General features: G+C 36.4%; 1 protein-coding gene across 24 annotated transcripts in view; it reads left to right on the top strand.

Moving 5' to 3' along the window:
* The window catches only part of PPFIA2 (PTPRF interacting protein alpha 2), a 475585-nt gene that overhangs the window by 244156 nt on the left and 205049 nt on the right, over nt 1-26380 (top strand). The window lies entirely within an intron of this gene.

Genomic DNA, 26380 nt, shown 5'->3' with positions numbered 1-26380 from the left:
GGTGTGTTTAAGAGGATCAAAAAAGGTCCTAACTATGAGTTATGGGGATGTATTTAGACACAAGACCATCATGACCATAATCAGAGCAGAGAGGAGGCCTTTTTATAGTTCATCCCTATTATGTTTTCTTATGTAACCCATATGCCAAAAACATATAGGGAAACCTGTGTTCTTAAAAAGAAAATTAATATAAAGAAGATTAATTTACAAATAATCTTGGTAAGAAAAGATATTGTCACCAGTCTCATCTAGGAATTCAAAGGCATCTCATTTTTTTTTGATACTTAATTTTCAATATTGTTGAGCCAAAAATAATCATGAAATGACCTGAAAATGTAGCCTGGGTGCAAGGGCTTCTGTTTTCATTTTTATTAATCACAAAGAACAATCTCTAAGAGGATTATTTCTGTAGTCACAACTGTCATTGGTGAATAAAGCATTTGGTTGTCTCTAGGGAAGTGGGACTGCTGCCAGACAACTCATATGCATGAGGAACTAAGCATGGGTTAGAACATATATTTTGACCTTTATGATTTGGGACTATTCATTATGGCAGATTTTCATTACTGATTGTTGAATTTTTAAGAACAGTCTGTAACCCCACTCTCCAGGGAAATGGTGCTCCAGTAGGGCTAAAGCCATTTTAAAGTCTATTAAGTCAGCTCTATTTGCTCTGAGGCATGTCATAGTCAAGAAGAAGAGCAAGCTGTGGTACGTTGCATAATATACCACCTTCTTGGGTTTATTTTTATGCCTCAAATCTGTCTCCTTTTCTATCGTACTAAACCATCCTTCTAGTCTTACTCATATAAACATAACATCATCAGCATCCCATGATACACATATACTCAGCATATCCCTTCTATTTCATTTCTGGCTGTTGAATTATCCCACAGGGTTGGGTGCTAGAAACATTGAACTCTGATCATGTGTATTAAAGCTGACACAGTGTGTAGAGTCAAAGTATATTGTTATCAGTTTTTTTCCCTTCACCCTCTAGATTTGATTACTTTGCACATTTGTTTCACCTGTTTCTTTCTCTGACTTTTTTCTGAGACATTATAAAGTAAGTGGCAAATAACATGGTGCCTCACCCCTAAAGGCTTAGCATGTCTTTCTCCCGTTATAACTGCTGTACTATTATCACAGCAAGGAAATTTCACATGATACAATGCTATTGAAGAAATAATCCATATTCAGTCTTCTCCAGTTCTCCCCCAAATATTCTTATTCTTTGTAGCTTTTTAATTCAGTCCAGAATTTAATCAAGGATCACACATTGATCCATGATTGGCTCTTCCACGAGCTCCCTTTCCTCAAACTGATTTGCCTATTGAAGAATCAAGCTGATTCTCCTTTCTCACATCCCATTTCTCAAATACCTATCTCCCTCTCTATAAAAGAAAGAAATATGAAAGGAGAAAGAAAGGAAAGAAGGAAGGAAGGAAGAAAAGAAGGGAGAGAGGGTAGAAGGGAGGGGGAAGGGGAGAGAGGCAATACATCACTTTCATCCGTCCCAAATTTTTCATGGTACATTGCTCTAAATTAGAAAAACTTCTGAGACACAAAACAATAAGACAAAACATGCATTGGCATCTGTGAAGTTTTCCTTAATCAAGTTACAATATTTCCTCCCTATCTTTTTTATTATGCTACGCATTGCAAATAAAATTTACTTCCTGTATTTTATAATTAAACATTTTATTATATGTATGTTGCTTTTCTTTGAATAGGAATTTGACTAATAATAATTAGTCAGTAATTTTGACTAAAAATAATTTGACTAATAATTTTGACTAACAACAGTTCATGAGAACTCAAGCTAGAAGGAAGATTTAAAAATTGGAGCCTTATGATATTGCACATTTTTGATTCAATTTATTTAAATATATTTATTGCAGAAATTTTTAATAGGCCAAAATTTACAATATATCAGAAACTGCATACTTTGCTCCCAATTTAACATAGAGTAACAAATTTTATATGTCACTAAAGATGTGTGAGGAGGTGTGTTCTCTAAATTTCTTTTAGGGGATAATTGAACAAATACATTTGAAGACTTGTGTCCTAAACAATACTTTCACACCTTCACTTTCTCTTACATTTGCAACACCACCTTTCCCATCCTCATTCTCAGTCGCTGACTGCCTCTTACTCAGAGAAAACAGAAATTCCTATCACCACATCTCCCCACCCCCTTGCATCTCATGCTGCTATGGTCTTTCTTCCCTGTTGTTACTGTGGAAAAACCTGCCCTGTTCCTGGCAAAGACCAATCCCTTCCTCAGCTCCCTCTTGCTTACTCAGATGATTTCTATAATCTTCCTCTCTCTCTATGCTTTTCTTTTCCATCAATGTTCAAATCTCTGTTATTTTCCAATATTAATAATAACATTTTTACAAGTTCTCTTGACTCCACTTGTGGCTTTAATTACACTCCCCACCCCAGTTTCTCTCATTTCCTTTACAGCAAAATGACTCAGAAAATTGTGAATGCTCGTTGTCTCCAGTTTCTTCTAATTCTCTCAGGCTCTTGCCCCCAGCTCTCCAGTGAAACTGATAATATCAAGGACATCAGTGATCTCTGTGTTGCCAAATCCAGTGATTAGTTTCTAGTCTCCAGGGGTATTTGGCAGAGTTGATTACTCTCTGCTTGCAACGTCTTCCAGCCTTGTAGTAATAACATTTCTATGTTTTTTTCCCCTCTCTCTGAGACCACTCTCTCCTAGTTTCTTTTATTGGCTCCCTCCTCATCTCCCCAACATCCAAACACTGAGAAGCACACCAGACTCCGTCTGTGAACCTCTTCACTTTTTATTCATTTTATTGCATAAATCTTGGCTGAATTATAGATTTGAGTACATTTTATAAGTGATGACTCCCACATTAGCATCTTCAAGGTGGATTCCTCTGGTAAACTCCAGACCTCAAAATAATACATCTTCATTTTCTAAATGGCATCTCAATTTAACACAACGAAAACTTAGTTCCTAACTCCCTGCCCCTTGCTCCAAACCTGCCCTTCTCATAATTTTCCAGATCTCTATTCTGTTTTCTAGATGCTTTGGCCAAAATTCTCCAAATCATCAGCCATCATCCTTGACTTTCCCCTTTATGTCACACCCTCATATAATTTTACAACATATTTAAAGCACATTCATATATACACTGGCTACTGAAACTGGCTGCTTCAGTCTGGTCCAAGTCACCACTGCCTCTCTCTGCATTCTTGCAAGAGCCCTCTCATTGATCTCTCTGCTTCCTTTCTTGCCACACTTCAATCTGTCTCTCCAGCAGCTACCCAAAGAATTACATTAACACAGAAATCCCATCATGCCACTTCCCTGCTCAAAATCTTCCAGTTGCTTCCCCAAGGCCAGGTCCTCACAATGGCCTATAAAGTCCTACATGCCTGAGGCCCAAGTTACTACTGGGACTTGGTCTCCTTCTCTTCCTTGTTCACTCTGCTCAGAATACTCCGTCCTTTATACTTGTCCTTCCATCATACCAGAAGCACTGCACCCACCCCTTAGATATTCACGTCTTATTCCTTCATCATCTCCTGCCTTTGCTCAAATGTCACACTCTCCCTGAGTGCTTTCTGCCCTCCCTATCTACATTGCAACCCCATCCCTCCCTGTTTTGGTTTACTCCTTAGCACTCACCACCATCTGCTATTCTCTATATTTGCCTATTTGTCTTCTTTATTTTCTGTCTTCTCAGCCCTCACCACCAGCCCTGCAAGGATGTAAGCTCCCTAATGGCAAGGAGTTTTGTCTGTTTTGACTGAATATGGTCTCCTACTATGTTTCCATTTTCTGACAGAGCGCTGGATCCTCAACCAGAAAGCCTTTCATTGTTTCTGAGTGAATGCATGCATGGAGGAGTGTAATGAATTTTTGAAAACAATGATAGTTGAGAGATTTTCTGGCTTTTTATTTTGCAACTTTATTATATCAAACATAAACCGTATAGTACTTACAAGATGCTTCTTTCATACAACACTTTGTAAGACTATTTTAAATTGTCTTCATAGTCAGGAACATAAAACTCTTCCTGCTTAGATCTGAGTAAGTATGAAGAAAAAGGGAATGGTCATTAAATTCTGAAGCATTTAACATAAAACTCTTCCTGCTTAGATCTGAGTAAGTATGGAAAACAAGGGAATGGTCATTAAATTCTGTAGCAGCTGGAGAAGTGTTCACTGAAGTGCTAGAACTTGACCTAGGCCCGAAATAAAGAACAAAGATTCAGAAATGTAGAAGGGTGAGTGAGAGAATGAAATAGGCAAGAGAAATGATGTGAAACTGAACTGACCAGGCATGAATGTACGTAAACATGATTTTTTATTCCCTGGGGCAGAGCATTCCTTTTAAAGGAGTAGTAGAAGTTATGGTTTAGGGCTGTAGGTAGAGGCTCTACAGGGTGACCTTGAACAAAAGGCTAAGGACTTTTATCCTCTAGGCATGGGGTGTTTATCAAATACTGGGTTGGCATATTTTGATTGGAGAATGGGGGAATGAAATGGCCAAACAAGGTGTTGGTTTCAGTGCATTCTAGCTGTAAGATGAATTAAACATAAAAGATTGAAGGTAGAGAACCCAAATTGGGTTTTAGTAGAGTGGGGATAAAGCAAAAAAATATTAATGCTGAATTGAGTGAAAATATCAGAAGGTAATTTTCCAAAAGCATGAAAGAACAGAGAGAGAGATAGTAACTGGTAAGAAAGGGTTGCAGAAACCTAACTTAGAGTGGGTGAAAAGGGAAGCCCTCTCTCAGAAGATGGCATTGAAGAGAGGAGAGCCTTCCAGGCCTAAAGAAAAGCAAATTAGAAGTCCATCTTCAGGCAAGAGTCTGATGTAATAGAGGAATGGGTAAAAGTAGCATTATGCTCAAGTGGGAAATGGCAGGAGATGAAGCCAGAAATTGTCAGAGGCCTTGAAGAAATGAAGTCAGATAACCGCTTACAGTTGGCAAGCTAGGCTGTCATTTCCTTTCATTGAAAGATTCTTAATAGAGGAGTTATGCATCGAAGAAAGTGGAATGAATTGAGGGTGTTAAACATGAGTGAAATCAATGGAACATGTATAAGTAAATGCCTAAGTGCCAATAGCAGCAGCATAAAATGAGAACAAAGCAGGAAAAGACTGGTGAGACTGAAGGAAAATGCACATTGGAAATGCAGAGGGGGTTCTGTGATAGACAGTCTGAGAGTCTGGAAGTCTAAGAAGTCTGAAGAAGTTTTTGTTGCTTTTTCCATTGCACAGAGCTACTTAAGAAAAATTACTTACGTCTGATGAATGTGAATCTGACACCCAGATTTCGTGTAGGATCTAAGTATACAAACTTCAGCAAACCTCTAATTGCATTTAGTGCTCTTACTTTTGCATTTTCTTAAACATAAACATCCAATTTAGAATAAATAGTATGTTGCTTATTTAGGAACATTAGTGGTGGCAAAATTGTGATAGAGAGAACCATGGAAAAGATTGATGTTGATAGCCCAGATGCATTTCTCTCTCTTTGACAATTATGAGTTTCCATCAAGGTAGGTGTTTATGTTTATGCTGAGTTTCTAATGTTTGCATTTGCAATTTTCAGTGGGCTGCCTTTCTAGAAATATCCTACAAAGCAAAATAAACAAACAAAAAAATCAGAATTTTTTGAAAGGTGACCTCATAGCTCCTAAAATTCCCTGGGTAGACCTATCTGTGAATCAACAGACATTATAAGTTTGAGTTGTGTATTTCCAAACCAATTAATTTGTTTTATTCAATATGAATTTATTAAGCATCTACCATATGCTCAACACTGCTAAGATGTTTGTTCATAATACCAAGACGAATGTTATGTCTTATAATGGGGAAGATCTTGTAATGGGGAAACTGGACATATATTCAAAATAAAGACTAATAGTAAGAACAAATGATATAAGATAATAGATAGATAGATAGATGGATGAGAGAGAAATATAAGGACCATTTATTTCTAACTGGGGCAATATTTGACTAACCTTCTCTATAGTAGTAGAATACAAAATGGATCTTGAAAGATGGGTAGTATATCAATAGGAAATTATGCATAAATAAATCCATGTACTTATGGTTGATTAACCTACAACAAAGGAGGCAAGAATATGCAATCCTGAGGAAAGACAGTCTCTTCAGTTAAGAGATGCTGAGGAGTTCCCTGGTCGTCCGGTGGTTAGGACTCGGTAGTTTCACTGCCGTGGGCCTGAGTTCAATTCCTGATCGGGGAACTAAGATCCCACAAGCTCCATGGCATGCCCCCCCGCCCAAATAAAGAGATGCTGGGAAAACTGGACAGCTTCATGTAAAACAATATTAGAACATTCCCACACACCATAAACAAAAATAAGCTCAAAATGGATTAAAGACCTAAGTATAAACCATACAACTCCTAGAGGAAAACAGGCAGAACACTCTGTGACATAAATCATAGCAATTTCGTTTTGCATCTGTCTTCTAAGGCAAAAGAAAGAAAAGCAAAAACAAGCAAATGGGACATGTTAGATGTGAAAGCTTTTGTACAGCAAAGGAAACTATGGACAAAACAAAAAGATAACCTACTGAATGCAAGAAAGTATTTGCAAATGGTACGACCAATAAGGGGTTAATATCCAAAATTTATAAACAACTCAAACAACTCAATATTAAAAAACAAAGAACCCAATTAAAAATGGACAGAAGGGCTTCCCTGGTGGCGCAGTGGTTGAGAGTCCACCTGCTAATGCAGGGGACGCGGGTTCGTGCCCCGGTCCGGGAAGATCCCACATGACGCGGAGCAGCTGGGCCCGTGAGCCATGGCCGCTGAGCCTGCGCGTCCGGAGCCTGTACTCCGCAGCGGGAGAGGCCACAGCGGTGAGAGGCCCACATACCGCAAAAAAAAAAAAAAAAAATGGACAGAAGACCTAAATAGATATTTTTCCAAAGAAGGTATACAAATTGCCAACAGGCATATGAAAAAAAAAAAAAAAGTTCAGCATTGCTAATCATCAGAGCAATGCAAAAACCACGATGAGATACCACCTTACACCTTTCAAAATGGCTGTCATTAAAAAGTCTACAAGTAACAGAAGTTGGTGAGGAGGTGGAGAAAAGGGAACTGTTGTGCACTGTTGGTGGGTTTGTAAATTAGTGTAGCTACTATGGAAAACAGTATGGAGGTCCTCAAGAAAACTAAAAATAGAATTACCATATGATCCAGCAAATCCACTGCTGGGTGTAAATCTGAAGAAAACACAAACAGTAATTTGAAAAGATATGTGCACCCCAATGTTCATAGCAGCATTGTTTACAATTGCCAAGTTATGGAAAAAACGTATAAGTGTCCATTGATGGATGAATGGGTAAAGAAAATGTGGTGTGTATGTGTGTGTATATATATATATATACATTGTATATATATACAATGAAGTGTTACTCAGCCATAAAAAAGAAAGAAGAGAGTATTACACTTAGTGAAATAAGTCAGACAGAGACAAATACTCTATGGGATCACTTATATGTGGAATCTAAAAAATACAACAAATGAGTGAGTATAGTAATAAAGAAACAGAGTCACAGTTATAGAGAAAAAACTAGTGGTTACTAGTGGGGAGTGGTAAGGCATGAGATAGGGGTACTACTATGTATAAAATAAATAGCCAACAAGGATATATTGTACAGCACAGGGAAATGTAGGCATTATTTTGTAATAACTTTAAATGAATTATAATCAATAAAAATATTATACCTGAAACCAATATAATATTGTAAATCAGCTATACTTCAATTAAAAATTTTAAAAATAAAAGACAATGGTACTGGAAAAGGAGACGATGGATAGATACAGGAGATATCAAAAAAGCAGAATGACAAAACTTGATAATCAGTTGGAAATTGTGACAGAAAGACAAGGAGAAATCTTTGTGTTATTTGTCTCTGTCTCTTTTAATTTGTGTGTTTGTACATGTGTGTGTTGGTGGTAACTGCTCCCAGTTATGATGGAACAGGGAGGGATAGCATGTGATCTTTAAGAACCAATCCTGCAAAAAGACATGTACACCCCTGTGTTCACTGTGGCATTATTTACGATAGTCAAGATATGGAAACAACCTAAGTGTCCACTGACGGATGACTAGACAAAGAAAATGTGGTGTATATATATATATATACAATGGACTATTACTCAGCCATAAGAAAGAAGGAAATCTTGCCATTTGTCATAATGGAACTTGCAAGTGATTTTCACAATGCTAAGTGAAATAAATCAGATAGAGAAAGACAAATACTGTATGATCTCACTTACAGATGGACTCTTAAAAAAAAAAAGAGCTTATAGATACAGAGAACAGATTGGTGGTTGCCAGACACAGGGTGAGAGATAGGCAAAATGGATGAAGGGGGTGAAAAGGTACAAACTTCCAGTTATAAAATAAATAAGTCATGGGGATGTAATGTACAGCATGGTGACAATAGTTAACAATACTGTATTACATATTTGAAAGTTGCTAAGATGGTAGACTAGTCTAGACTTCTTATGGTGATTATTTCACAGTATATACAAATATCGAATCATTATGTTATACACCTGAAACTAGTATAATGTTATATGTTAACTCTACCTTAATTTTTAAAAATCCTGAAATGTCAAAATGGCAGGTGATGACAATCGTTAGTAGTGCTGGTGGGAGGAAACAGATGACAAAGTAGTGCATTTTACTCATTTGCGGATAAAAATTGGAGTGGATTCTGGTTCAATATGGCCATACCCTCTGTATGTGACAAATGTTTCACATTTGTCTGATCCTATTCTCAAAATGCAAATATTTTTAAAAACCTGGAATAATAAAATGATAGGAAAAGACAATGAAAGATCAACTTTCTAATTTATTTTGTGTAGTATTGTTACATAACAGAACTTTTCTTTGGACAAGTGCTGGAATTCTCAGCAATGATTAATATATTCACAAAGTATTTTACAATGTAACATGTATTTTAAATCGCTAATTTAAATGTGAAAATGAATAAAAATTTAAACAAAATGCAAATGCTAATCAAAAACTCAGCTTATGGGACTCATTACCCTCACACACATTCCAAATTATTTGTGAGTCTGATATATTTTTTACCTTTTGTCTTCTATGGTCATTTATATTAATTGCTTTTTCGGACCAGTTCTGTCCAGATCCTTTAAACATCAGGCTGGCCATCAAACAACTGTCATTATTATGATATTAGGCCCAAATGACACTTTTCTCTCCATAATAGAAATAACTGGAATTGACTATCATAGAATTCTGAGGGGGAACTTGGGAGCCTGTATATGAAATATCATCCATGGAAGCTGATGACTAATGTGACAGTGCCAGTCCTTATAGATAGGTGGGGCTTGGGGATAAATGGCTTACTCCTAGAATCACCTGTGACATGAGCTTCCTGTCCTTAAAGATATGAGCTGTGTGTTCCAATAATGATTTTAAGAATTAATAATAGTAATGTTAATCAGCAAGTACTTATACTTGCTAAGCACTTTACATGAATAATTTAGTAAAGTCTCACAGCAACCTAATGAGGCTGCGTGATTAGTTCTGTGATTCCTCCCTATTTTACAGATGAATCATATGAGACACAAAAAGGTAAAGTAAATTTCCCAAGGATACACAGCTGCTAAAAGAATGGAGCTGGGATTCTAACAAAAGCAGTTGTGTCCAGAACTGGACACTTAAACCACTTACCTAATTTACCTTCCCAGAAGTCACCTTTCTTTCTCATGTGAATAAACTAATGACAGACTCACCCCCAACAGACATTCTAGATCAGCGCAGTCATGGCCATTGGATGTTACAGATGCTTCAAGCTTAACACACGGTGCTGTGCGTGTTCACATGTTTTTCATCCCTAAGGGAAGCTCCCTAAGGTCAGAAATCACATTAAGTTTTACAAAATATGAATATCCATTGAATAAAGGAATCAATATATACAATTTTTATAAAGAAATCTAGTCCCAGGGTTTTACATGATTCATCATTTGACTATAAGAACATGGAGTTGACTGGCACATGTTTTCAGGTTTACTTAAACATTAATATGTAGCTAAAAGATGACATATTTCTCTTTAATTTCACTTGCACTTTCTCATCAACAAATTGGAATTGACAGTTATGTAAAAACAATACATTTAGACAGACTAAAAATGTTATTTATTATTGTTATAATGGTTACTATTAGCCAAGAGTGAATATATAACTCTTCTAAACTGAAGATGTATAGTTCATTTCCTATTGTTACTAGAAAGAGTTACATGAATTAAACATGGCATACTTACTAGTTTTAAGATGTAATCACTAGCGGATTTAAGGATTAAGCAACCAAATTTGAAAATATTTGTGTACATTTATTGAATAGAGTTATCATTAGGAATCTGCAATGTTAAAATATTAATATGTTTATAATAAACAGAATATTTCTTAAGTAGTTTGTGCTTGAATATGCATTGGTAATAGCATTTTTTAGAAATACAGTGGTTATTTATCCTTTCTCTGAGCTTATATCCTAAAGTTTCTGCTTTGTACTATATATGAGATTGTGTTACAGTGTCCATGTAATAATGAATGAGAGTGGCAGTACTGTGTAGTGCTTTAAAAACAGAACATTGACACCAGACAACTGGCTTCAAGTACTAACCTTTCCATATAAGACATTAAGACATGTAAGACACTGGAGAAATTACTTAAATTCTCTGTGCTTCCATTTCCCCTCATACAAAATGAGATGTGCATAGTAGCAAGATCAAATAATTATCCTGAATATTAAATAAGTCAACACATGTAACGGTCTAGAACAGTGCTTGAAATATAGTGAAAATTATTGTTTGGGGCTATTATTATTGATCATATGAATTGTGTTTTATCTAGAAACTAATTTAATTTCTACCCCTGAAAATGTATGATAATATAACAGAAATTATCTACAATGAACTGACTGAAATGTGAAGCCTAAAGAGGAAATGTTCTTTCAGAATGTTTAATTTCCTTCAGTAGAAACTTGGTATTGAAAGATAGTGAAATATAAATAAATTAGAAATTATGAATTTTTTTTTTTTTTTTTTTGCGGTACACGGGCCTCTCACTGTTGTGGCCTCTCCCATTGCGGAGCACAGGCTCTGGACACGCAGGCTCAGCAGCCATGGCTCACGGACCCAGCCGCTTCGCGGCATGTGGGATCTTCCCAGACCAGGGCACGAACCTGTGTCCCCTGCATCGGCAGGCGGACTCTCAACCACTGCGCCACCAGGGAAGCCCCAGAAAGTATGAATTTAAATAGTATGGAAGCATGATGGCAAACAAAAGCCTGTTAAATGTTTGAATATATTCAACAATATGAAAACAATATCTTTTAAAGCCAACCTTGGCTCCCACACTTACCATTAATCCCACTCCTCTGGAGTGTTCCTATAGCACTTTGCACACTTTTAATCATAAGGTCCTGTCCCACTGTATATAACTATATGCTTTGTTTTCCCCACTAGATAATCAGCATCAATGTGATTGAAACTACATCTTATTCAAAAGTGTCTAGCAGAGAGCCGGGCTTAAAATAGTGTGGACTAATTTTTTGAATTTGTGCATTATGTGTACCTCAAGAGCTTTTGACTCTTACCCTGGTGGTTTTAGGCTATTTATTTGGTCTTATATAGGGCAGTAAAATGAAACAAGAATTACTAGAAAACAATGGAGTTATTAATAAGGAAATGACTTTTACCCAGGCACCCGGCATTTAATTTTTTTCAGTGTCCTCTAAGAATATATTACCACAGATGAAGCAGTACGGCATTTTAAAAGTGATTCCTACCCCAAAGACCCTTCAAGTTTCTGCATGAAGACAAGAACCAATTTACCTTTATATGTTCATCAAACCAAAAAAAAGGGGATGGGGGTGATTCTATCAAGTACTTTGAAATTATTACATTTATAATGTTATAAATTCCCAAGTGTTCAGCAAGGTATTTAATTAAACTTGAAATCTATATCCTATAGAATTGAAAATATTAGATCTCAAAAATGGAAAAGCTGTCTTCTATGAAAGTCATTTTCCATTTTGATTTTTAAAAGCTCTATGTAGCTTTCTTTCCCTTATAGTTTTTTATAATAGCTTTATTAAGATAAAATTTACTAACTTTAAAATTCACTCTTTTGAAGTGTACTCCTCAGTGATTTTTAGCATATGCACAGAGTTGTGCAACCTTTACCACTATCTAATTTTAGAACATTTCTATAATCCCCACCAAGAAAAAAATACTTGTCCCTATTAGCGTTAATTCTCCATTCCCCTTCTCCTCCAAGCTCCTGGAAACTACTACACTAGTTTTCTTAGTCTATGGATTTGTCTATTCTGTGCATTTCATGTATGTTCCATATAATTGGAATCACACAATATGTGGTTTTTGTGACTGCTTTCACTTATCACATTTTCAAGGTTCATCCATGTTATAGCATGTATCAGTATAGTTCATTTCTTTTTATTGCTAAATAATATTCCACTGTATGGATCTACCATCCAACAGATAAAACTTTGTTTATCCTTTCATCAACTGATGGGCATTTGGGTTGTTTCCACTTTTTGGCTATTATGAAAAATGCTGCTATGAACACTCATATACAAGTTTTTGAGTAGAGATGTGTTTTCATTTCTCTTGGGTATATAACTAGGAATGGAATTTCTAGGTTATTTGGTAACTCTATGCTTAACATTCTGAGGGAGTGACAAACTTCCAAAGTAACTGCACCATTTTGCAGTCCCACCAACAATGATAAATGCTCTATATAACTTTTCGTGATGCACAGTTGAGTTGCAGAAAAATTGTCTCCACTTTTTAGAAAGAATTTCAATTTTTATCACAATGTAATATATATCACAGTACATCTGGAACATGTCTGTCACCTCCTTAGACTGTAAGCAGAACTTTAGAGCTGAAACCTATTTCATCCATCTTTGTGATGCCAGCACAATTCTGACACATGACAATCACATAAAAAATGTTGAATTAATAAATGGTGATGTGAATTTATAATTTAATAAAAACATTTTTCTGACTTCCTTATAATAATTCCATCTGTGAAGTAATTCTTCCAAGTGAAAGCCTTTCAAAGGCTAGCTAGGTAGGTAGCTAGCTAGAAGGTAGCTCTCATCCTCTCTCCTCTCAATCCTGAGGTTTTGCTTTTGTTCTTCAGACCAAACATCTTTAACAGAAAGCACTTTCACTGATGAAATGTGAATTTTTTAGTTGACTGAATTATTTTAAATACAGTTCATATTTTATATGATATAAACCTAGATTTCTTGCGTTTTTCTTTTATGAACTTATTAATTTTTTTATGTCACATTTAATCATGTGTCTCACAAACTAGGTAACTCGCAGAGAAAAAAATTCCAAGGATAATTCCATGATAGCCTGAATCATGTTTAATGTTAATTCAGTATAGGAAATCAACATCTCTAAATATTTTATCATGTTCAACTTCCACTTTCTGCTCATGTGGCAAATATGAAAGTCTGAAAGACCTTCACAGTACAAAAGCCTTGGTAAAATGCAACAAATAGGCTGTTGAAAAACCAGTGCAGTGTTTTCTGAAGACTTGAGCAGCCTGGTGACATTTGCTGAGCCCAAGAACTAAAAACTCGGGGTTTAATGTCAATGGGGTATGCTGGGAGCAGGGGAGGAGACAGGGCCTTGAATCTAGGAAGAAAGAGAATAACTAAAACCCCTGTATAAATCCAGAACCACTGAAGGACTACACTCCCAGAGACAGGATTGCCTTGAAGAATTCTACCATCAGCAAAAAGATGTCAGACTATCAGTATGAACCTGAGTTAAGGTTTAGAAAAAAAAAAGTTATTACCACCATACTGCCCTTGAAAAGGATTTGAGTTCAAATTTTTAAATTACTAGTCCCTGCTTCACAGTGCCTAACAGAAGGAAAAATATATTCTCTCTGAAGGAAGTTCTTTCAGCCAGACCTCACAGAATTTCCACACATTAAGATAACCAAACATGAGCTTGCAATTTCTATTTTAAATCACAAGAAGAACTAAGTTGCCTTGTGCTAGAATCAGAAGACACAATAAGTAGCAAATTTTATTTCCAAGGATATCAAATTTTAGGATTATAATACACGTAATGTAAGTTTAAAATGTTTAAAGAAGAGCGCTTCTAGGGACTTCCCTGGTGGCACAGTGGTTAAGAATCCTCCTGCCCATGCAGAGGACACGGGTTTGAGCCCTGGTCCGGTAAGATCCCACATGCCACGGAGCAACTAAGCCCGTGCGCCACAACTACTGAGCCTGTGTTCTTAGAGTCCACGTGCCACAACTACTGAAGCTCGCATGCCTAGAGCCCGTGCTCCGCAACGAAGAGTAGCCCCCACTCGCCGCAACTAGAGAAAGCCTGCGTGTGGCAGCAAAGGCCCAATGCATGCAAAAATAAATAAAATTAAAAAAAAAAAGAATAGTGCTTCTAAAAGAATGAACCTGGTATGGCATGTTTTAAAATTCATACCTCAATAGCTTTATCAGGAACAATATTTTAGTTATGTTTTTTCTAATGCTAATCCATCTGCATTAAAGTTTTCATTACTAAATGTGAACAGTTTAACATTGTCTTTATTTAACAAATGTAATCTCTTTGACAAACCTAGAGTGAGGAGCTGGCAGTATAACAGAGGCAAGAAAGGCTTAGTTCTGGCCCTCACAGAATTTACCATCTAGATGCAGAGTTATTTATATTGGATTAGAACAAAAAGCTTTTAGTCTTCTGTCTTACTGGGATCTGAAGATTTACTAAGCTTGATGAACAAAAATCAAAGGGAGAGTGGAAAGAGTAATTTAAAATGAGAGCTATCTCACCTAAACATCTCATTAATTTTAATGTTTTATGTATTATTGTGTTCTAAACAATTCATAGTTCAACATCTGTCAAGATTCTTCAACCAATCAGGGTCCTCCTTTTGTGTGTACCATTGACTTCACCACTCAAATGATTCTAAGAGTGATTTTTTTTTCAAAGCAACAGAGCAAAATTAGCAAACTCATGGCTAATTAGAAGAGGACTGAACCTTCTTTAATGCATTAAAAGCAGAGATTTAGAAAAGCTAATTTGATTTTTGCTTACTTGTGAAGTATAGATAAAGGGTTTTTAAAGAACACAAGCAAAAGGCAATAATAAATTTCAGAGTAACTAAGTTATTGCACAATGAGACTGGGTGCTAGTATGTATTTAATAGTGTGGGGCTGTTAAAGAGAATGTAAAAACTCAGCACGAAGGAAGTGTTGAAAATGTTTTCTTCCCTGAAAAATAATCTCCTTTTACTTCTTCCTGTATAAAATTCTTACTCATAAAATATGTTCTTCTTCTTGATGTACATTATTAAACAAATTATTTCAACAACGAAAGATAAAATTGGGAAAAAAGAACATCTGAATATATACTTTGACTCATAGCTATTTTCCATTCTCCCAAGAAACATTAGCTTAAAAACAGGTAAGGAGTGCTATGGTCTCTCAGTCAAATACAGTGACTTTCCTGTGTTGCTTTATCTGCATAATGTGGACAAGAGTCAATCATTCTAATGCAATTTATGCATGTAAACAAAAGATAATAATCTAAAACATGATTCTGCAGTTGAAAAAAATTTCTACAGAAGTTTATAACTTGGACTATTTGCAAAGCATTAATTTTTGAAGAAGATGTGAAAAAAAATACAATTTCAGAACAGGATGGCAAATAGGGTTCATCTCCTGTGCCAGTTTGGGTTACTAAGTAGTTGCTACTTAAAGTTCAGATGGAGGAATTTTACAAGGCTGCTTCAAGAAATAAGTGATTATTTCACGTTGTCTCAGGTGAGGGAAGATAGAGTGCCAACACGTGATTTATTTGATGAAGCTGTAGAAAGACAGTATATGACAGTAAAAATCAATGTATTATGTACATGATTATACATTTCACTCTCTATATGTAATTTTATGCACATGTATGTTTATGTAGCAGTTCAGTATTGCTAAGACTTGTTCTATAAATGAATAAATATCTGTAGGATAGAGGGAACTCAAGAGTTTTTCCTAACTTTGGCTAAGTCTTTGCAGATTTCTTATGAGCAATTGAAGAGATTAAGAATATATGTGAGTTATTTTCCATATATTTCCTTCTTGAAAAATTTATCTTGAAGGGTACTTCCCAAGAAAGTAGAGTCTTCTGAGATTCTTCATGCTTCTATTGACCAAAAGATACTCAGATGTTAGGGGAAGTTTCCTGGAAGGAAAAGGGAAAATGACATATTTCTTATGTACAGTGTTGGTTTAACATCTTTTGTTTTGTTACTGGGGAAGGGATATCAAGATTGTCAAAAAGGAATGGAAAAATTTCTAATGGCAACAATAAATGAATGCTGTTGAAATTAAAAGAATTGGATGTCTACAAGAAGACTGAATGGTTATTAAAAGGAGTATGCCAGGGTGTTATTGCCTTGATAAATTTAATAAGGCCCAGAATCCTACCCTTAGTTTGGCAAGTCCAGAATTTTGTTGCTTTCAGTGTCTCTGAGTGGTTGTTAAATTCATAAGAAGGAAGATAATGTTAATAATGTCATTCACCTGCTTAAATCCCTTCCATGGCTCCCATTGCCCTTCACCAAAGACCAAAATGATTTAACACAGCTTACACTACACTGAATCCATACTGAACTGCCTTTTTTAAACAGTTTTGTTGAAGCATCATTCCCATGCCATCTAATTTACCCACTTCAAATGCAATTCATTGGCTTTCAGTAGATTCACAGAGCTGTGCATCCATCACCACAATCAATTTGAGAACATTTTATTAACCCCAAAGCACTCCCGCACTCCTTAGCTATCACCTCCCCCAATCTCCCCATCTCCCCTAGTGCTAGCAACCACCAGTTTCCTTTCTGTTTCTATATATTTGTCTATTCTGGACATTTGATATGAATGGAATTATACAATACATTGTCCTTTGTGACTAGCTTCTTTAACTTAGCATAACATTTTCAAGGCTCATCCATGATACAGCAAGTATCAGGACTTTGTTTCTTTTATTTCTGCATAATATTCCATTTTATGTAGATACTACATTTTTCCATCCATTCTTCAATTGTTGGACATTTCAGTTGTTTCCATCTGTTAGCTATAATGAATAATGCTGCTCTGAACATTCATGTTCAAATTTCTGTGTGGACATATGTTTTCCATATTCTTGGGTATATTCCTTGTAATGGAATTGCTAGATCATATGATAACTCTATTTTACCATTGGAGACATGGCCAGACTGCTTTTCAAAGCAGTTGTGCCATTTTACATCTCCATCAGTTGTGCCATTTTACATCTCCACATCAAGGATGTGGCTTCTCTACATCCTTGTTAACATTTATTATTTATCTTTTTGATTATAGCCATCCTAATGTATGTGAAGTGGTATCTCGTGGTTTTGATTTGCATTTCTCTGATAGTTAATGATGTTGAACATCTTTTCTTTTGCTTATTGGCCATTCGTACATCTTTGGAGAACTGTCTATTCAGAGTCTTTGCTCACTTTTAAACTGGGTTTTGTTTTGTTTTTTTAGTAAATTTATTTATTTATTTATTTATTTTGGCTGTTGGGTCTTTGTTGCTGTGCTCGGGCTTTCTCTAGTTGGGGTGAGCAGGGGCTACTCTTCTTTGTGGTGCACAGGCTTCTCATTGTCATGGCTTCTCTTGTTGCAGAGCACAGGCTCTAGGCAAGCAGGCTTCAGTAGTTGTGGAACGTGGGCTCAGTAGTTGTGGCTTGTGGGCTCTAGAGCTCAGGCTCAGTAGTTGTGGTGCACGGGCTTTGTCGCTCTGCGGCATGTGGGATCTTCCCAGGCCAGGGCTTAAACCTGTGTCCCTTGCATTGGCAGGCAGATTCTTAACCACAGCGCCACCAGGGAAGCTCCTAAACTGGGTTATTTTTTTATTCTTGAGTTGTTATAGTTATTCATATATTCTAGAAACAAGTACTTATAATAAGATACATGATTTTCAAAAATGTTCTCTCATTCTATCAGTTGTCTTTTCTGGACGATTTCACTTGAAGTGCACAATTTATTAGTTTTGATAGCGTATTAGTGAGCTCAGCCTGCCATAACAAAATACCATAGACTTGGTGGCTTAAACATTTATTTCCTCACAGTTCTGGAGGCTGAAAATCTGAATTCAGGGTGCCAGCATGGCCACGTCCTCTTCCTGCCTTAAACATGGCTGCTTTCTTGCTTCTCCTCAAATGGCAGAGAGAGAAACCTCTGCTGCCCCTTTGTTTTCTTCTAAAGGGCAATAATCCAACTGCTATGACTTCATCTAAATTTAGTCATCTCTCAAAGGCCCCATCTCCAAATACCATCACATTGGGGGTCATGAATTTGGGTGGACACAATTCAGGCCATAGCAGATGGTGTCCAGTTTATCTGTTTTTTCTTGTGTTGCTTGAGCTTTTAGTGTCGTCTCTAAGAAGCCATTGCCTAATCCAAGATTACATTTTACCCCTGAGGTTTTCTCTGAGAGTGTTATAATTTTAACGTACTCATGGTTTTTTGGACGTTAGGAAACTGTTTATGCTGTTCCCTAATCTGGAAGTGTTTTTACTCAACAGATATTTTGTCTGGCTAACTCTTACTCATTTTTCATATGATGCTCCCTCCATACACATACCCACTACAGGGGTTAGTTGAACTGTGCCTGTGCATGCTCAACACGCTGGTTATAGCTCCATTATAGCATTTCCCACATTGTACTGTAATTGCTTCAGTTACCTTTGTTTATTATGTTTTTTCCACCATTGTACATGTTGTAATATCTGAAAAAAATTACAGGATCTCCTGCATGTTGGACATTCAATAATATTTTGTGGAGTCAATAAAGGAATTATCTAAGTGTCAATTTATTAATTTACAGTGAGAAATAGAATTGTGAAATAACCTGGTCCAAACTGAGCTGACAGATCTCCTCACTGCAGGAAACTACACAGAAAATTCAATTATTCTAAGAATATTTCTTGGTATCCATAGACTCAGAACATGTTACTGAACTTTTAACAGTACTATGTCATGGTAGTGTGTCCTGACAATTCCAGAACACACATACACTTGCCTCTCCCCCATCCCTGATGACTCTAATCCTTGAGCCTTGACTCCCATTCAAAGACAAAGTCCTTAGAAGAGCCCTGCCACCTCTTCTTTTCCTATGGCTTGTTTTTCTCTGTTATTTGGTACCATCATCTCCCCCTTCTCACTGACAATTTCTGCTTTAATTATGTATCAATACAACATAATAGGACACAAAATGTTATTCTCTGAGCTCTGTTCCTCTTCTAAATACTGCACACAGTAAAATTCTCCAAGGCAGGGCAACACGTTTTAATATACTTTGTAACTTTATAACTTTCTATAGCACCCACTACCACATTTTAACTCAGTGGATAGCAAACAATGCCATAGCCCGAATATTTTTGGTTATATAATTATAACTCTGTTGATTGCTAGAGAGACATGATTTAGTTTGTTTTATTTAGAGTTAGAGCTTTGTTGGGTTATGTTGGGAGATTTAAATATTCAGCTTGAATGCTATTTTGTGTGCCTGGGAGTGTTCGCCACAGCAGGTGTTACCTAACCAGATGCTAAAGCCTTTTAATTTAATACGCGGCATCTTGTCAAACATGCCTCCTGCTTTACACTGTCAGAGCTGTTGAAAATTCGCTTTTCCTGCCAACAGGGTTTTCGGTTGGCAGTGACTCAGCCCTGACATGCTTTAGCTACAATGCGTATTGGGCCAGGTGATTTTACTAATGTATTTAGAATGTTGAGTTTTAATAAATTTCCAAATTTTTCACGCACCAAATAAGCAAAGATATCTTTTGGACATTGGTAGAGATAAAAGATTCTTTCCCTTTCTTTCCATAAAGCTGAGTCAAGATCAAGGACAAGATCATTAATTGGGTTATAGAATTAAAAGCCTTAGTTCTCTGTTAGGATTTCCCTCTGGTGACCTTCTCTCTTCTTCCATACATCTGATACAATAAGATCAGGCCTAAGGGCTTTTTCTTTTTTGGCTAAAAATACACTGGGAACTGGAGGAGGTTAAAGGGAAAGGACACTTGAAGTGGGTAACTTTAGTCTTGGTTCTAGGCCATTGATTTTGTGTTTCTCATTCCAGTAATAATAGGCAGAGGGCAGAATCTGGGAGTTACAGAAGCTACTCAAACTTATTCAGAGGCCAAGGGGGAGGACTCTTCATTCAACATGGTTCATCCTAATCACCTGGGTTAGGAAATCTATAAAAGGCTTTAGGCTGAAAACCTGGATTCTGGCCAGAATTCTTACAGGCAGCTGGGCTCCTCACAAACAGCATCTCATAGCAGCCAACACAAGGATTCACTGAAAGCTCCTCAAATATGTTTTATGCTGTCATTTCATATCTGATGATAGACAATATCTTGAGAGTTGTGTAAGCCCCAGGGTAATGGTTATAGATGCAATCAGAGAAGTGAGGAGAGAATAATAGCAGATAAGATCAGAGACATGTGTTCTAGGGCACTTTAAAGAACAGTTTTACGATGTCCAGAGAATTTCCTCATAGTTTCTATCTTTATAGCCATTAATATTATGGCTTAGTTTAATAAGAGAACATAGAGTGTTATTTGATGTGGTTTAGGTAATAATAACCCAATTAACTGATCAGCAAGAATTTACTAAGTGCAAAGGAACAAAGAGGTAAGACAAGTCATTTTCTCTTATAAAAATGTGCTGGGCTTCCCTGGTGGCGCAGTGGTTGAGAGTCCGCCTGCCGATGCAGGGGACACGGGTTCGTGCCCCGGTCCGGGAAGATCCCACATGCCCCAGAGCAGCTGGGCCTGTGAGCCATGGCCACTGAGCCTGTGCGTCCGGAGCCTGTGCTCCGCAACGGGAGAGGCCACAACAGTAAGAGGCCCGCGTACCGCAAAAAAAAAAAAAAAAAAAAGTGCTGATTTTACTCTATCACAATACTTTTGATAATTTTTTAGCATTCTAGTCCACTAATGACACAGTGACCCTCTCCTCTTTATTGTTACTCTTGAGAACAATCCTGCTGTCCCTGATTTATCATTAGGAGTGATATTAGGATCTTCCCAAAAAAGAGGGGATGGTTGATTAGCAATGAGATTTATGTAAGTGATATATTTGTCAGTTATGTGACTCTCCAGTTACATTTCAGTTAACATAAATAAAAAATAAAAAACTACACAATTTTTTTTTTTTTATTTCCTGAAGCATCTAATGAAGTATCCCATCCTAATATGGAAAATTTGGTCTTGGAAGAAAAAAAAAATTGTATGTCAAATAACTACATGTAGCTCAAAAATTACTGAGTATATATAATTTATGGACATCTATTGTAACCAGGACCTATGCTAGTCACATTTTTACTAATGTCTCATTTTTTTGTTTTACTCTAAGACTTTATTTTTTAGAGCAGTATTAAATTCACAACAAAATTGATTGGTGGGTACACAGATTTACCATATACCCCTGCCCCCCATGCACACACAGCCTCCCATGTTATCAATATAGCCCCCATCAGATGGTACAGTTCCTACAACTGATGAGCCTACATTCACGCATTATCACTTAGAAGTCCATAGTTTACATTAGGGTTTATTCTTGGTATTGTACATTCTGTGGGTTTGGAAAAATGTATAATGACATGTATTTGTCATCATAGTATCATAACAGAGCATTTTCACTGCCCTAAAAATCCTCTGTACTTTGTTTTTTCATCCCAACCCCCTCCAACTCAATCCCTGGTAACCACTGACAGTAAAAATTACTGTCTCCATAGTTTTAACCTTTCCAGAATGTCATGTAGTTGGAATCATACAGTATGTAGTCTTTTTAGATGGCTTCTTTCACTTAGTAATGTGCATTTCAGGTTTCTCTATGTCTTTTCATAGCTCTATAGTTCATTTCCTTTTAGCACTAAATAATATTCCATTGTATGGATGTACCACAGTTTATTTATCCTTTTACCTATTGAAGGACATTTTGGTTGTTTCCCAGTTTTGGCAATTATGAATGAAACTGCTGTGAACATCCATGTTCAGTGATTTTTGTGGATATGAGTTTTCAGTTCATTTGGGAAATACCAAAGAGCATGATTACTGGATCATACGGACTAATGATTTCATTTTTACCCACACTAACCCAATAAGAAGGCACTGCCACCTACATTTCCTAGATATAAAACTGAGGCTTAAAAAGTTCACTGCTATTGGCCTAGATATTAACCTTGCTGCGTTTCACTCTGAAATCGGTACTGTTTGGACCAAGCCACACGTGACTTCCACGTAGGCAGAGTATAAGGCCAATTTACCCATTAGCCACAATGAAAGCACCACTTAGACCTCATGATGCTTTTAGGAACCCTTGGAAAAGTTTCGATTACTTTTAAAATTAAAAGAAAATAAATGAATATATTTCAGTCTGTATTATATTAATCTTTATATCAGCACAGCCATAAAATAAAGATTTTAATATTTTTTTATGAACAGAGGGGCCCACAAAGGCAAAATTACATAGGGCCCACAGAAGACATAATGCAGTGCTGGCAGAGTCGTCAATTTTGGGGTTCTGAAAAACTAAGTGCCTCTAAATGTGTTTGCTGACAATCTATGATAACATTGCCTGCTCTCCAAAATTCAACCACAAAGCCAAATTATGTCAAACAAATGTTGTTAAAGAGCACATGATACCTGGGGCAGCTCTATACACACACTGACAAATTAAAGTCTGGAAAGCAGAGGAGGGATAAGAGATAAAACGGGCACATTTCAGTGGGTGTGTAGCAAGCGAGGCATGATAGGAACACGACTTGATGGCCAGACAGCCTGAGGCTGCCTGACAGCACCTGTATTTGACTCAACAAGCATATACTTTTTGTATGATGCCAGTTACCTTGATTGGAAGATTTTTGAAAACAAAGTTACCCAGTACCTATGGCCACATCTATACCATGAAGTGTCTCTTGTAGCATGTTTGATTTTAAACAGACTTGCATCTCTCAGGTCATTATTAACATAATCTTCTTACATTAACATAATCTTCTATTATGCAGTTTTAGCAAAAAGACAAAACAGTTGTCTTATTGGAATATGGATACTTAAAAAATCAAGGGGACACAAAATAGTATTTGCATAACGTTTAAATCTCATTTTCCTTTTAAATTGGGCAGCCTTACTCAACAATTTCTGTGAAAACTCTAAAAGTCCTGTTGTGCCTGTCAAATTGTATTATTATGCAGGCATCTCTACCTTCGAGCTGTCTAGCCCAGTGCTGACCATGAGGCACAGCGGTTTCACACAGTAATTTTGGATGACAGCTTTCCCTGAGCTCATGCAAGTCTAGGAGGCAATTATAAGACCAGAGGTCATTAATACCGCATTTGATTATATAACATGAGAAAATAGGAAAAAATATATGTAGAGAGGGAGGGATAGGGTATTGATTCTATGAAACAAATGCTCTTTTGCTTCCAACCTAAATGATTTCCAAACTAAATTTATAGAGACTCTTGTGAATTTATAACAACAAATATTCTGAGATATGTATACATACAAAAGTTAGGGAATATATTAAGTCTTTTAGCTGCTTTGTTTTCATCTCTCCAATGTAATACTTCTGTTATTAATTCTAGAAAGTATGTTCTATGGTGTGGAGAAGGAGATGGGTATCTTTATACATGTAAATTTATGACTATTTATATCCAAATAAATATAAATTTAAAATCCAAAGCTTTCCACCAAGTAATACAAATAGAATTGCTAGAAGAATTTTCAGTTTTCAAAAGATGAGACACCAAAATATAGTAGACTGGGGACACAGCCTAAGGAAGTCATTATAAAAACATGTTGAAGTAATTAATTTGTCTAATTTAAATGCTAGATGGTCAAGTCAGCATGCTTTCCTGCCATATGCTTTCCTCAGAGCTATTTTTGAATTGCACAAATGTTAGATGGTTGGAGAATAAACTTAAAAGATGCTTTTTTGTGGTTGGTGAGTGTGTTGGTGGTGCTTAGGAAAGCTGAATTCCAGCTCATCCTTTATTTTTTCTCTTCTCTTTCTGACTGATTTACACTCATGGTTTTTCAGCCAGTGCTTACTCAGATATATGGTTGCAGAAATAAGGCCATTGTCAGTTCATTAATTAAGTGGCCCACAGAACGCAAGTTTAATTGAAAGATAAAGAGTGTTAAAATTATAATTATGATGAATGGATTGTCATAGATTACTCTGGAGACTACTGCCTGGTGTCAATGTCTTGAAATTAAAAGGTTGAATTCCCCTTCTGTCATGCAGCTTCTGCTGACTTGCTTTTATGAGGTGAGGACTCATCTATTAAGTCAAGGCCTTTCAAGCTTATGGTTAATGAGAAAATATATCCTTTTTCTTCAAATAAACCTCCTCAAGTAAGCACACCATCCTGAAGTGAGGCCAGGAAGTTAGTCTCTTTCCGTCCTTCCATGTTTAATATTAGATACCAGAAAATGCACTTAAAGATGAACGTGTATAAGAATAGAATTTTCCATATCTGTGTGAAGATGGGCAGCCTGGTAGGTTGTGGTGATTTACAGGGTGGAAAAAGGAAGCATTGCCTGAGGAATCTCTGAATCTATACAATGTTTGCCTGACCAGGATGTCTCTATAGAGTGTAAGTAGGCACAAGAACTGAATCAATCTGTACTTTGCCGGTATATCTTCCACTTTGAGAATACACATGGAGGGCCCAAAACAAGAGAAGTTTCTTTCCACTAAACTGATGGAGAACAACCCACTAACTTAAGGGCTGTTAACTGAAATACTAGCAGCTCAGGCACTTGAATTATTCAAGTTCACCCTTAGCTCACTTGCCAGCACTGACATTGTTGTATACTAGCCTGGGCCTTGCTAGAGTTACTTAATCTCTTGCATTCAAGTTTTCTTATCTGGGGAGAATAAGGCTGTCATGATGAATAAATGATATAACATGTAAAATTCCTAACAATATCCCTAACCTATAATAAGTGCTCAAGAAACGATAGCTTAAGAAGAGGATGCGGTGGGTAGGAGAGAAAAGAGGTAACACTAAGAACTTAGAGTTAAAAATTGACCATAAAGAAACTTTGAATTTTATGCAATTTATGAGACTTGTAACTTAGAATTAGGAGGACACAGAAATTAGACGACTCGTGTTCGTTTGTAAGAAATGATGCTTTCCTTTGCTGTACTACTGAAACTAACACAACATTGTAAATCAATATAATCTGATAAAAATTTTTTTAAAAAGAAGGAAAACAAGAAGGCAAGAAAAAAAGAAATGATACTTCAATTTTTTAAAAACTACTAACAGGAAGAAATTTATTTTAATTTGCTCTCTTTTTAAAGGAACTGCTGCTGTGTATCGTGAGTTGAATTAGTACTGAGGGGGATTAATGTAGCTAGAAATGTTTCACTCTGAGTAAAGTACATTGAGTGGTAAATGCCTGAAAGTGTATAAACATTTTGAGAGTAGGGACTTTAACTTGCTTCCTTCACTGTCATCTCCCTAGCACATAGGGAGTGCTCATGTGAAGGTTTGTGTGTGTGGTGTTCATGAACACATGCTAAGAAAGAAAAGGGCACTCCCTTCTGTCTGAGGATATTTCTATGGCACTGTGTGTCCTGACCACTCTTTAAAATTCCAAGAAAAAAAATACAGAGTGGGGAAAGTCATTTTGGTTATTGGGAAAGTAAGAATTTTGGCAGGCTGTGTTTGTGGAACAAAATGGTCTGAAAATTGTTGAATATGGTTTATGATTGGCAACTGATCTACTAATTCTGTCTCAGTGATTCAAAGCAAACTCAGTTCTTCTTATAGACTCCTTTGAATTCAGACATGGTGAGGCATGAATTAAATTTTCCTCTAATATTTATCCTTCACTGCCTTCAGCTTCTGACAATACTCTGTGTTACACATGATGTTCTGTTTCTCACCTTTTTTAATGCAAAATCATATTTTTGAATTCTTTCCATGTTGTTATATAAAGATCTAGCCAACTTATTTTGCCTTTTACACAATATTCCATCATGTGTTTTTACTATATTTGATTCATCCATTTTCCTATAGATGGAAACCTGGGTTGTTTCCAATTCTTGGCCACAAAACCAGCTTTCGTCAGAATCTCTTATATTCTGATGTCTATAGTATATTTTCAAGAGCAAATTACGAACCTTGCATCATTTCCCAAATCCATTTGGCCATGCTTTGTTTCTGGGGAGCTTGTGGAAATACTGTTCTATGGAATATAGTTT

Source organism: Orcinus orca, chromosome 11 (assembly GCF_937001465.1).
Source record: "Orcinus orca chromosome 11, mOrcOrc1.1, whole genome shotgun sequence".
Classification (NCBI taxonomy): domain Eukaryota; kingdom Metazoa; phylum Chordata; class Mammalia; order Artiodactyla; family Delphinidae; genus Orcinus; species Orcinus orca.
The sequence above is the reverse complement of the archived record's forward strand: the minus strand, read 5'-3'. Positions and strand labels throughout refer to the sequence as shown.